We start from the raw sequence: 11,976 nt of genomic DNA, 5'->3' as shown, positions 1-11,976 counted from the left end.
AGAACGAAGTGTACTGGTTGTCCAAGCATCTTTTTCCATCTCCTGGTTCCTAAAAATGATCTCCGGGTTCCTAAAATCAATGCCATACCTGTACTGGATTGTTCAAAAGGATGGCATATGTGGTGTTTCCTGCTGTTGTTTCTGTTGAGGAGCCAGGACCCTCTTATAAAAAGGCTGAAGGAGAACGAAGTGTACTGGTTGTCCAAGCATCTTTTTCCATCTCCCGGTTCCTAAAAATTATCTCCGGGATCCTAAAATCGATGCCATACCTGTACTCTATTGTTCAAAAGGATGGCATATGTGGTGTTTCCTGCTGTTGTTTCTGTTGAGGGTCCTGGACCCTCGTATAAAAAGGCGGAAGGAGAACAACCTGTACTGGATGTCAAAGCATCTTTTTCCATCTCCTGGTTCCTAAAAATTATCTCCGGGTTCCTATAATCAATGCCATACCTGTACTCGATTGTGCAAAAGGATGGCATATGGGGTCTTTCATGCTGTTGTGCCTGTTGAGGGTCCTGGACCCTCGTATAAAAAGGCGGAAGGAGAACGACCTGTACTGGATGTCAAAGCATCTTTTTCCATCTCCCGGTTCCTAAAAATTATCCCCGGATTCCAATAATCGATGCCATACCTGTACTCTATTGTGCTAAAGGATGGCATATGTGGTGTTTCATTCTGTTGTTTCTGTTGAGGGTCCGGGACACTCGTGTAAAAAGGCTGAAGGAGAACGACCTGTACTGGATGTCAAAGCATCTTTTTCTATCTCCCGGTTCCTAAAAATTATCTCCGGGTTCCTAAAATCGATGCTCCTTTCAGGCAGGCCAGCTCTTTGCATACCAGCCCACAGATTCTGTAACAGATATCTCTTGCAGGTAGAGTTGCAGCAAGAATGCAGGGTCAGAACCACTGCAACTGGTATACCTGAAAGAATCAGACGGTCCCAGACCACATGTATGTCCTATTGTTGTACTTTGTTAGTATAATTATAGATCATGATGGCCATATAGACCTCCCCCGATAGGTGGGAGTAACAGGGATGAAAGTGCTAAGCATAGTTCTACTTAACACAACCTTACCATGGGTCCCAGAACGCATGTTTTATTATTATATTTTTTGTAAGGGTAATCATGCAGGCCATATAGACCTCCCCTGATAGGGGGAGTAACTGGTATTAAACTGCTAAGAATAGTACTACTTAACACAACCTTACCATGGGTCGCAGTCCGCATGTCTTATTGTTATACTTTGTAAGGGTAATTATATATCATGCAGGCCATATAGACCTCCACCAATAGGGGGAGTAACAGGGATGGAAGTGCTAAGAATAGTACTACTTAACACAACCTAGTTACCATGGGTCCCAGACAAAAATGTTTTATTTTTATACTTTGTCAGGGTAATAATATATCTATCAAATCTATCTATTTATCTTCTATCGATTCTATCTAACTATCACTCTATGTATATCTATCTATCAAATCTATCTATCTCGTGTCCGGACTGTTTTGAGACAGCCACTTGTGTTTAGGCCAAATTTGAAGTAGTAGGACAGACCAATCAAAGGGATTAAACTGCTAAGAATACTACTACTTAACACAACCTAGTTACCCATGGGTCCCAGTCCCAGACCGCATGTCTTGTTGTTATATTTGGTCAGGGTAATCATGCAGGCCATATAGACCTCCCCCGATAGGGGTAGTAACAGGTATTAAACTAATAAGAATAGTACTACTGAAATAAACCTAGTTACCATGGGTCCCAGACCGCATGTTTTATTGTTGTACTTTGTTAGGCTAATCATGATGGCCATATAGACCTCCCCCGATAGGTGGGAGTAACAGGGATGAAAGTGCTAAGAATAGTACTACTTAACACAACCTAGTTACCCATGCGTCCCAGTCCCAGACCGCATGTCTTGTTGTTATATTTGGTCAGGGTAATCATGCAGGCCATATAGACCTCCCCCAATAGGGGTAGTAACAGGTATAAAACTAATAAGAACAGTACTACTGAAATAAACCTAGTTACCATGGGTCCCAGACCGCATGTTTTATTGTTGTACTTTGTTAGGCTAATCATGATGGCCATATAGACCTCCCCCGATAGGTGGGAGTAACAGGGATGAAAGTGCTAAGAATAGTACTACTTAACACAACCTAGTTACCATGGGTCCCAGACCGCATGTCTTGTTATTATACTTTGTAAGGGTAATCATGCAGGCCATATAGACCTCCCCCGATAGGGGGAGTAACAGGGATGAAAGTGCTAAGAATAGTACTACTTAACACAACCTAGTTACCATGGGTCCCAGACCACATGTTTAATTATTATACTTTGTCAGGGTAATTATATATCTATCAAATCTATCTATTTATCTTCTATCGATTCTATCTAACTATCAATTTATGTATATCTATCTATCTATCAAATCTATCTATCTCGTGTCCGGACTGTTTTGAGACAGCCACTTGTGTTTAGGCCAAATATTTATGTAGGAGGACAGACCAATCACAGGGATTAAACTGCTAAGAATAGTACTACTTCAGACAACCTAGTTACTAGTACCACCATGGGTCCCAGACCGCATGTTTTGTTGTTATACTTTGTCAGTGTAATCATGCAGGCCATATAGACCTCCCCCGATAGGGGGAGTAACAGGGATTAAAGTGCCAAGAATAGTACTACTTAACACAACCTAGTTACCATGGGTCCCAGACCACATGTCTTGTTATTATACTTTGTAAGGGTAATCATGCAGGCCATATAGACCTCCCCCGATAGGGGGAGTTACAGGGATTAAAGTGCTAAGAATAATACTACTTAACACAACCTAGTTACCATGGGTCCCAGACCTCATGTCTTTTTATTATACTTTGTATGGGTAATCATGCAGGCCATATAGACCTCCCCCGATAGGGGGAGTTACAGGGATTAAAGTGCTAAGAATAGTACTACTTAACACAACCTAGTTACCATGGGTCCCAGACCGCATGTTTAATTATTATACTTTGTCAGGGTAATTATATATCTAACAAATCTATCTATTTATCTTCTATCGATTCTATCTAACTATCAATCTATGTATATCTATCTATCAAATCTATCTATCTCGTGTCCGGACTGTTTTGAGACAGCCACTTGTGTTTTTGCCAAATTTGAAGTAGGAGGACAGACCAATCACAGGGATTAAACTGCTAAGAATAGTACTACTTAAGACAACCTAGTTATACCAGTACCACCATGGGTCCCAGACCGCATGTTTGGTTGTTATACTTTGTCAGGGTAATCATGCAGGCCATATAGACCTCCCCCGATAGGGGGAGTTACAGGGATTAAAGTGCTAAGAATAGTACTACTTAACACAACCTAGTTACCATGGGTCCCAAGCCGCATGTTTTGTTGTTATACTTTGTCAGGGTAATCATGCAGGCCATATAGACCTCCCCCGATAGGGGGAGTAACAGGTATTAATAAACTAATAAGATCAGTACTACTTAACACAACCTAGTTACCATGGGTCCCAGACCGCATGTTTTGTTGTTATACTTTGTCAGGGTAATCATGTAGGCCATATAGACCTCCCCCGATAGGGGGAGTAAGAGGGATTAAACTGCTAAGAACAGTACTACTTAACACAACCTAGTTACCATGGGTCACAGACCGCGTGTCTTGTTGTTATACTTTGTCAGGGTAATCATGCACGCCATATAGACCTCCCCCGATAGGGGGAGTAACAGGAATTAAAGTGCTAAGAATAGTACTACTTAACACAACCTAGTTACCATGGGTCCCAGACCGCATGTTTTATTATTATACTTTGTCAGGGTAATTATATATCTATCAAATCTATCTATTTATCTTCTATCGATTCTATCTAACTATCAATCTATGTATATCTATCTATCAAATCTATCTATCTCGTGGCCGGACTGTTTTGAGACAGCCACTTGTGTTTAGGACAAATTTGAAGTAGGAGGACAGACCAATCATCTTCTTCCATCTCCCTGTTCCAAAAATGCAGGCCATATAGACCTCCCCCGATAGGGGGAGTAACAGGTAGTAGTAAACTGCTAAGAATAGTACTACTTAACACACCACGGGTCCCAGACCGTATGTCTTATTGTTATACTCTGTCAGGGAAATTATATATCTTTCAAATCTATCTATTTATCTATCGAATCTATCTAACTATCAATCGTATCTATCAAATGTATATTGCATCTATTGATCTATGTAATTCGTATCTATCAAATGTATATTGCATCTTTTGATCTATGTAATTCGTATCTATCAAATGTATATTGCATCTATTGATCTATGTAATTTGTATCTATCATATGTATATTGCATCTATTGAGCTATGTAATCTATGTATCTATCTATCAAATCTATCTATCTCGTGGTTGTGCAAATGGACTGTTTGCGGTTGTTTGCGGTGCGTTACACTTGGAGTTTGGTCTGTCACTGTGAAGCGGGCGTAACCCTTACACTACCTGATCGATACAACATCATACCTGATGTTTTAAAGCATGTTATTCCAAACAACTTAGGAATGTTAGGTGATTTAGGCCCTTTATGGGTTAAAACCAGACTCTGCATCAACTATGTAATTTTCCATGGGAGTTTTGCCAGGGATCCCCCTCCAGCATGCCACAGTCCAGGTGTTAGTACCCTTGAAACAACTTTTCCATCACTATTGTGGCCAGAAAGAGTCCTTGTGGGTTTTAAAGTTCGCCAGCCTATTGAAGTCAATGGTGGTTAGCGCGGTTCGCCGGTTTGCGAACAATAGCGGAAGTTCGAGTCCGCAGTTTGCGAACCGAAATTTTTAAGTTCGCAACATCACTACTTATATTTTAGTCATTAATGCCATAACAGAAATTGTAAAACTTTCAAATAACAAATAAGTAGCACTTACTTTAAATTTGAAAGGAGCAGTAAAATATTTTCTGTCAAATTTCAAAGTTAAAGGGACATTAAACCCAAAAAAATTATTTCATGATTCAGACAGAGAATACAATTTTAAACAGTTTTCCAATTTACTTCTGCTTCATTCTTTAGATATCCTTTGTTGAAGAAATAGCAATGTACATGGGTCAGCCAATCACACAAGGCATCTATGTGCAGCCCCCAATCAGCAGCTACTGAGCCTATCTAGATATGCTTTTCAGGAAAGAATATCAAGAGAATGAAGCAAATTAGATAATATAAGTAAATTAGAAAGTTGTTTAAAATTGTATTCTCTATCTGAATCATAAAAGAAAAATTTGGGGTTTAATGTCCCTTTAATCCAATTTCCCCTCCCCCTGTGACAGCCATTAGCCAATCACAAAATGCATATGCATATATATTGTGCAAATTGCACATGCTCAGTGGGAGCTGGAGCCTCATAAAGTGTGCATATAAAAAGAATATGCATGTTTTTATAATAGTATATTTAGTATATATCCATGTTGCACGTATCAGTTGACTTAAAGGGACATTAAAACCAAACATTTTCTTTTGTGATTCAGAAAGAGCATATCTTTTGTTGAAGAGATACCTAAGTATCTGTGCATGTCTGGAGCACTACATGACAGGAAAAGATGCTGCCATCTAGTGCTCTTGCAAATGTATAACATTCTTGCAAAACTGCTGCCGTATAGTGCTGCAGACGTGCACGCTCCTGAGTTTACTTATCTGCTTTTCAACAAAGATTACAAAGAGAATTAAGAAAATTTGATAATAGAAGTAAATTGGAAATATATTTAAAGATGTTTTGCATGCTCTATGTGAATCATGAAAGTAAAAACTGGGGGGGTGGGGGTTATATCCCTTTAAAATGATCATCTTTCTTAAATTGTTTTGTGGTTTTTAAATGCTTACATTACTCTTAGGAAAGTCTGATATCAAATTATTACATTGTTTATTTTCAAAAGGAGGAAAAAGAATATTGGTATTATATCTAGGGATGCACCGATACCGATACTAGTATCGGTATCGGTGCCGATACTTAGCATTTGCACAAGTACTTGTACTCATGCAAAATGCTCCGATACCTCTACCGATACTTTTGGAGCTGCTTTGAAGTTAGGAGGGACGTGACGCAAGGGAGCTTTTGCCTTTACTTCTGCCCTTAGTATAGACACGCTGCCACGCGAACACAAATTGTTTCAGGAGAACACGCTACAGGGGGTGGGCGGACCCAGTGAGAGAGCACAATAGAGCGACGGCGTGTGGAGGTTTGAGGTAAGCTGATCTATAATGATGATCAGTATATGCATAATCTTGTGTAACAGCAAAAATTGGGCATAATTGTAGTCCCAGTCTAATTTAAACGAACGTATGCTTGTTTCATATTCAAAGCAATTGCATATTTATATCAGTGTCAGTGATATAAGATTTTTGGCAGCAAGTTATCTACAAAACGTTACATACGTTTTTCATACATGTCAAAATATGGCACAAGCTAAAAAAGGAGACTGTAGCTAAGTATTAAATAAAAAGGTCTCTTTGCTTAGAGCATTTTATTTTTAAACAAAAACGGTTTGTTTTTTTGCTTATCAAATAAAATAAAAGCTAAATTAAATGTATGAAGTCAAAGTTCCACTTCCAGAATGCTGCAGTGCTTTTCAGGCCACTGTTTTATATGTTTTATTTATATTTTATACATTTTGTAAAATATGGTTATGGACTGGTAAATATTAGACCATTTTTTCTAAATATATTTAGCTCTGTAAGGTATACAGATCAAATTTAAATTCAGTAATTTTGAAACAAGCAATTTTCCCTATAGTAATTCTTAATATTTATGGCCCTGTTTAATTTTGTGATGCAATGTGTTAATTTGCCTGTTAAAAAATATTTCACCTCTAACATGTCTCTCTTTTGGAGCAAAGATACTCTTTTTAAGAGCAAATTCATTTCTCATGATCCTATAAATGTTCATTTTTGAAAACCTTCTGGTTTTCAAAGGGAACAACTACCCTTACAAAAACTGGTAAAATCAACCTTTGAATTTGTGAAGCTGGGCATGTGTACTTGTGTAGAACTTAATACATTGTACATGAATACATTTTTATTATTGGCTTTCTGGACAGGATTTTATATCATAAAATTAAGCTATTTTTTTTTTTAGAGACTTCTACGTCCCTTTCAGTGTAAATCATGATTTTGTAGCTGATTTATTATATTGTGTCACGGTAGCATGCTTGGATTCTTCAACCCTAGCATGCTTAGGCATTGGCAGTACCTCTTCAATCCTCTCACATATTTTATTCCAAGCAAACTCCTTCTGAATTTTATACACTGATAAAAGGGACAGTAAAGTCAAAATTATTCAGAAAGACTTGTGTTTTTGGTATTCTTTGTTGAAACACATATTTTTATATGCTCACTAGCAGAAATACGCTACTGGGAGCTAGCTGATGGTGGCTGCACATATATTCATCCTGTCATTTGCTCACTTAACTTGTTGAGCTAGCCCCCAGTAGTGCATTGCTGTTCCTTCAACAAAGTGTGTCTGTGTGAGAGAGTGTGTGTCTGTGTGAGAGAGTGTGTGTGTCTGTGTGAGAGAGAGTGTGTCTGTGTGAGAGTGTGTGTGTCTGTGTGAGAGTGTATGTTTCTGTGAGAGTAGCTAAATCATTAGTCTCTGTATTGCTCTTGGGAAACTGTCACATGACAAAAAAAGTATCGGTAATTGGTATCGGCGAGTACCTGAAAAAAAGTATCGGTACTTGTACTCGGTCTTAAAAAAATGGTATCGGTGCAACCCTAATTATATCTAATTACTTTTCCTTCCCTAGGGGTTGTGGTTCCATAACCTAGAATATTACTATTGGGCAGCATTGAGGCATAGATAAAAATCTGTACAAATCTCAATTTAAACAGACAACCCAGACTGACGGAAATGACAACCTTTGTGTAACTGGAAGGACAATAGGTTATACTCTTTAGCTCCACTGATAGACCCTATTGTGAAAATAATTATTATTATGTTTGATAGGTTAAAAGACAGGTTTCAGTTGGTAGGAACAGAGATTGTTGTTTATTTTCAAGTGAGAGATTATGCCCCACGGATACTTCATAAACCTCTTTAAACGATGCTGCTACAATATAAGTCATTCTAACAAGGCCTTAGCAGCTAAAATGATCAATAGCATTATGGAGCAATTGAGAACATTGTGGGTTATATTATTTATTGCTTGAGTAGTGGGTTGAACGATCAGATATTAAGAAAAGTATTCAAAATGTGTCACTCTCACAGCACCCATCTGATAATCACACATAAAAATTAGTCATAGAAATGCGTCCACAGTGTACTTTATTTTCTTTTGTATTGTACAACTTTTCCAGTCTCAATAAAGCTCTTTTGAAAAAAATAAATAAAGCCTCATTACTCCAAACATTTATGTGGAAATTGACTCAGTGAAGGAATGCATTGAATGCAGACAGACAAACACCTTTTGCAGTCATGCCCAAAATTTACTGGAGTTCAAATGTTTGTAAAACCAAATTAACTTTCAGCTTTGAAAGGATGCCCTTTAGTCTCCAGCTCACGACCGGAAATCCTGTCTCTATAAAGTAATTTGCATATAGCCTTGTGCTGGTAGTGAGATCATTAATATTAAAACACTGGGGAAACAAACAAAAAATACCAACACTGAATTCAAACATAGTTTATTTTAACAAATACACACTGAACAATACTATGGGGCAGATTTAACATGATACGCTGTAAACTGCAGATTTGCGGCTAGTTGGCCGCTAGCAGGGGGTGTCAATCAACCTGATCGTATTGGATCGGGTTGATTGATGTACTCCGCTCAGAGGCGGGGGATCCACTCTGTGGCCCTCTCTGCATCGGACAGAGGTGGTACCGATCATTGGTGGGTGGGAGTGTAAGGAGGGAGGCAGGGGGGTCGGGACAGGTAAGCTACAGAAAAAAAATGTGTAAAATGGTAGTGAGTGGGAAGGAGGGAGGGGGGAGGAGGGGGAAGCAGGGAGAGGAGGTTCCTATAGTGGAAAGTGGCGTAGAGGGTGGGAAAGCGATCTGGGAGGGGGGTTGGTAATGAGGGGTGGACAGCTACACTACAGATTTTTTTTTACAGCAAACTGGGTACTGGCAGACAGCTGCCAGTACCTAATATGGCGGCTAATACGTAGAGGGGGCAGATTTAGTTGTTTGGGGGGGGGATCAGGGAGGTTGGGGATTAAGGGGGAATCCTACACTGCAGAAAATATATTTTATTTAAAAAAAAAGCCTTATATTTTCATACTGGCAGGCTTTCTGCCAGTACTTAAGATGGCGTGATAATTGGGGGGTGGGGGAGGGAAGAGAGCTGGTTGAGAAGGATTAATTAGGGATCAGGGGGAGGGAAGTATTAGGTGGGGAGGTAATCTCTACACTAAAGCAAAAATTAACCTTACAAACAACCTGATTAACCCCTTCACTGCTTGGAATAATAAAAGTATGGTGCACGGCTGCATTTAGCGGCCTTCTAATTACCAAAAGCAATGGCAAATATTATCCTAGAACCAGTTTTTCTTCATCAACTACCCTTTTAGCATAGATAAATCAGTTATTCTTGTGCCAACTGCCAACAGTGAACATTTTGTCTTAGTCACACTCTTTTTGAAGGAAACTATATAAAATGGGAATTGGTTGAGAATACATTTCCCCTGGTCCCAAATTACTTTAGATTGAAGAGGTAATGCTTCCGAACTGGGATCATCCAATTGGTACACACAGCCATAGGCACAACAGTTTAACTACACAAATTCATGTTCAACCACCCATCTTGGATGCAGAGGAAAGTACAGCTGTTTAACTAATATATTAGGTAGGACTTATTTTCAGACTAAAAGGTGCTCATTGTAACTATTTGTTGAAGCCATTATAAGTAGTTTTTGCATTAACTAACTAAAATATATTTTGCAAGGTGCTCTCTTCTTACTCTTTTAATTTTTTTGTATATTCTGAACCTGTGCTGTAAAAATTAAACAGGCCTTAACAGTTTAAAATTGTTTACTGCCTGTTATTATCATGCCTACATTTATTGTTTTGGAAGTAAGTTTTTGATGAATGGATGTAAATAAATAAATAGAAAAAACCTATTTATCTATCTCTCTATCTATATACACACACATACTATATATGTTTGTTAGGGTGTGCCAAAACATTTTTGATATAATATTTTGGTGACAATTGAATTGTTTTCTCTTAGATATAAGATAAAAAATGTGTCTGATTTTGTCCCTTAAAGGGACAGTCTAGTCAAAATTAAACTTTCATGATTCAGATAGGGCATGTCATTTTAAACAACTTTCCAATTTACTTCTATTATCTAATTTGCTCAATTCTTTAGATATCCTTTGTTGAAGAAATAGCAATGCACATGTGTGAGCCAATCACACAAGGCCTCTATGTGCAGCAACCAATCAGCAGCTACTGAGCATATCTAGATATGCTTTTCAGCAAGTGATATCAAGAGAATGAAGCAAATTAGATAATAGAAGTAAATTATAAAGTTGTTTAAAATGACATGCTCTTTCTAAATCATGAAAGAAAAAATTTGGGTTTCATGTCCCTTTAAATAAAGCTGGTATTGTACACAGTCTTTGCAAATTCTATGGCTTATCTGCTAGTAGACAAACAAGCCTCCACTTTGTGCCAGGTCTAGGGATCCTGCTGCTGTTTGCTCTAGAAAAGATTATGGTATTTTCTTCCACAACCATCAATTGAAAATAATAAAATTGGTTTTCCTGGTGCCCTAACTGATCCAACAGACCAGTGGATCTTTATAACCACGTTCCTTTACAATGATATTGAAAAACAATGGTAAATAGTTAGGGATAAGACAAGCCAGATGGTACTCCCCCAATTGGTACACAGTGCATTAGTGCAACAGTTCATCTGCTTACATCCATATTTAATGGAGACACAAATTGATATAGAAGGAGGCAAGTTTGTTTTACAGATTTGCCGGTTAGGTCGTATTTACAGACTAACAAGGGCACATCATACTTGTGTTAATGAAGTATTTCTGAACTTGTTCAGAGAGCCTAAGGTGCTTTTACTATCTGGTAATAACTCAACCTGTTAATTGCTGACATGATACAAGCCCTGCTGGTGCTCTGAGCAGCTGCAGTATTTAAAATATTGGTGCATTAAGATTATCTAGCTATGCTTCACATGCACGTGCAGAGAAAAATGTTAACACCAAAACAGTGATGACTTTTACTAGAAGCATTTTTTTTACACATGTATTTTAAAAATATGCTTCTATTCAAAGATGTAATACATCCGACGCATGCAAATTGCCGCGATAAACCTGTTATCACTTGCGTGCCGCTTGTAATCTAGCCCTAAATCTTATCTTTTATTTTTGAGCCACCCTTTCAGCACTGGAAAATCTGTCCTTCAAACAGTTACTGATTTGTATCAGATACATTTAATTTAAAGGACATTAACATAAGATGGTAATTAGTTAAATACCGGCTATTGAGATACGGTTTACCCCATAAGATTTGGGAGATTTGACTAAGGCCAATTATTAAACAAAGCCATGCTCACACTTATGCTTAGTATTTGACACACAAAGCTTGGATATGAAGGGAATGTTACACGGTGTGTCATATTTACAGCCTTACAAGTATTTCTCATGCCTGTTTGGAGCAATATTTATTTTTACTGGAATCTGTTTAAAAAAAAAAAAGAAGCATTATTTTAGTAATATCATTTAAATGATTACATAAAATAAATTTTGCAGGGTTCACTTTGGCGTTCTCTTTGTTCCCTAGCTCATGTGGCATTTGTTTGATGTGCCCTATAGCCAATCAATATCTGGATGACGTTCTTGCTGTAATTGGATCACCATGAAATTAAACAGGACAGCTTTCTAAATTCATTGCATGTGTAGATAGACAGAGCATGAGAGACAATTTGATTAGAAATTTCTATGCACTTTTGACTTCCTGAATTTATATTCATGGGTCAGC

This window comes from Bombina bombina, chromosome 6 (genome assembly GCF_027579735.1).
Source record: "Bombina bombina isolate aBomBom1 chromosome 6, aBomBom1.pri, whole genome shotgun sequence".
NCBI lineage: Eukaryota > Metazoa > Chordata > Amphibia > Anura > Bombinatoridae > Bombina > Bombina bombina.
This window is presented reverse-complemented; position numbering follows the sequence as displayed.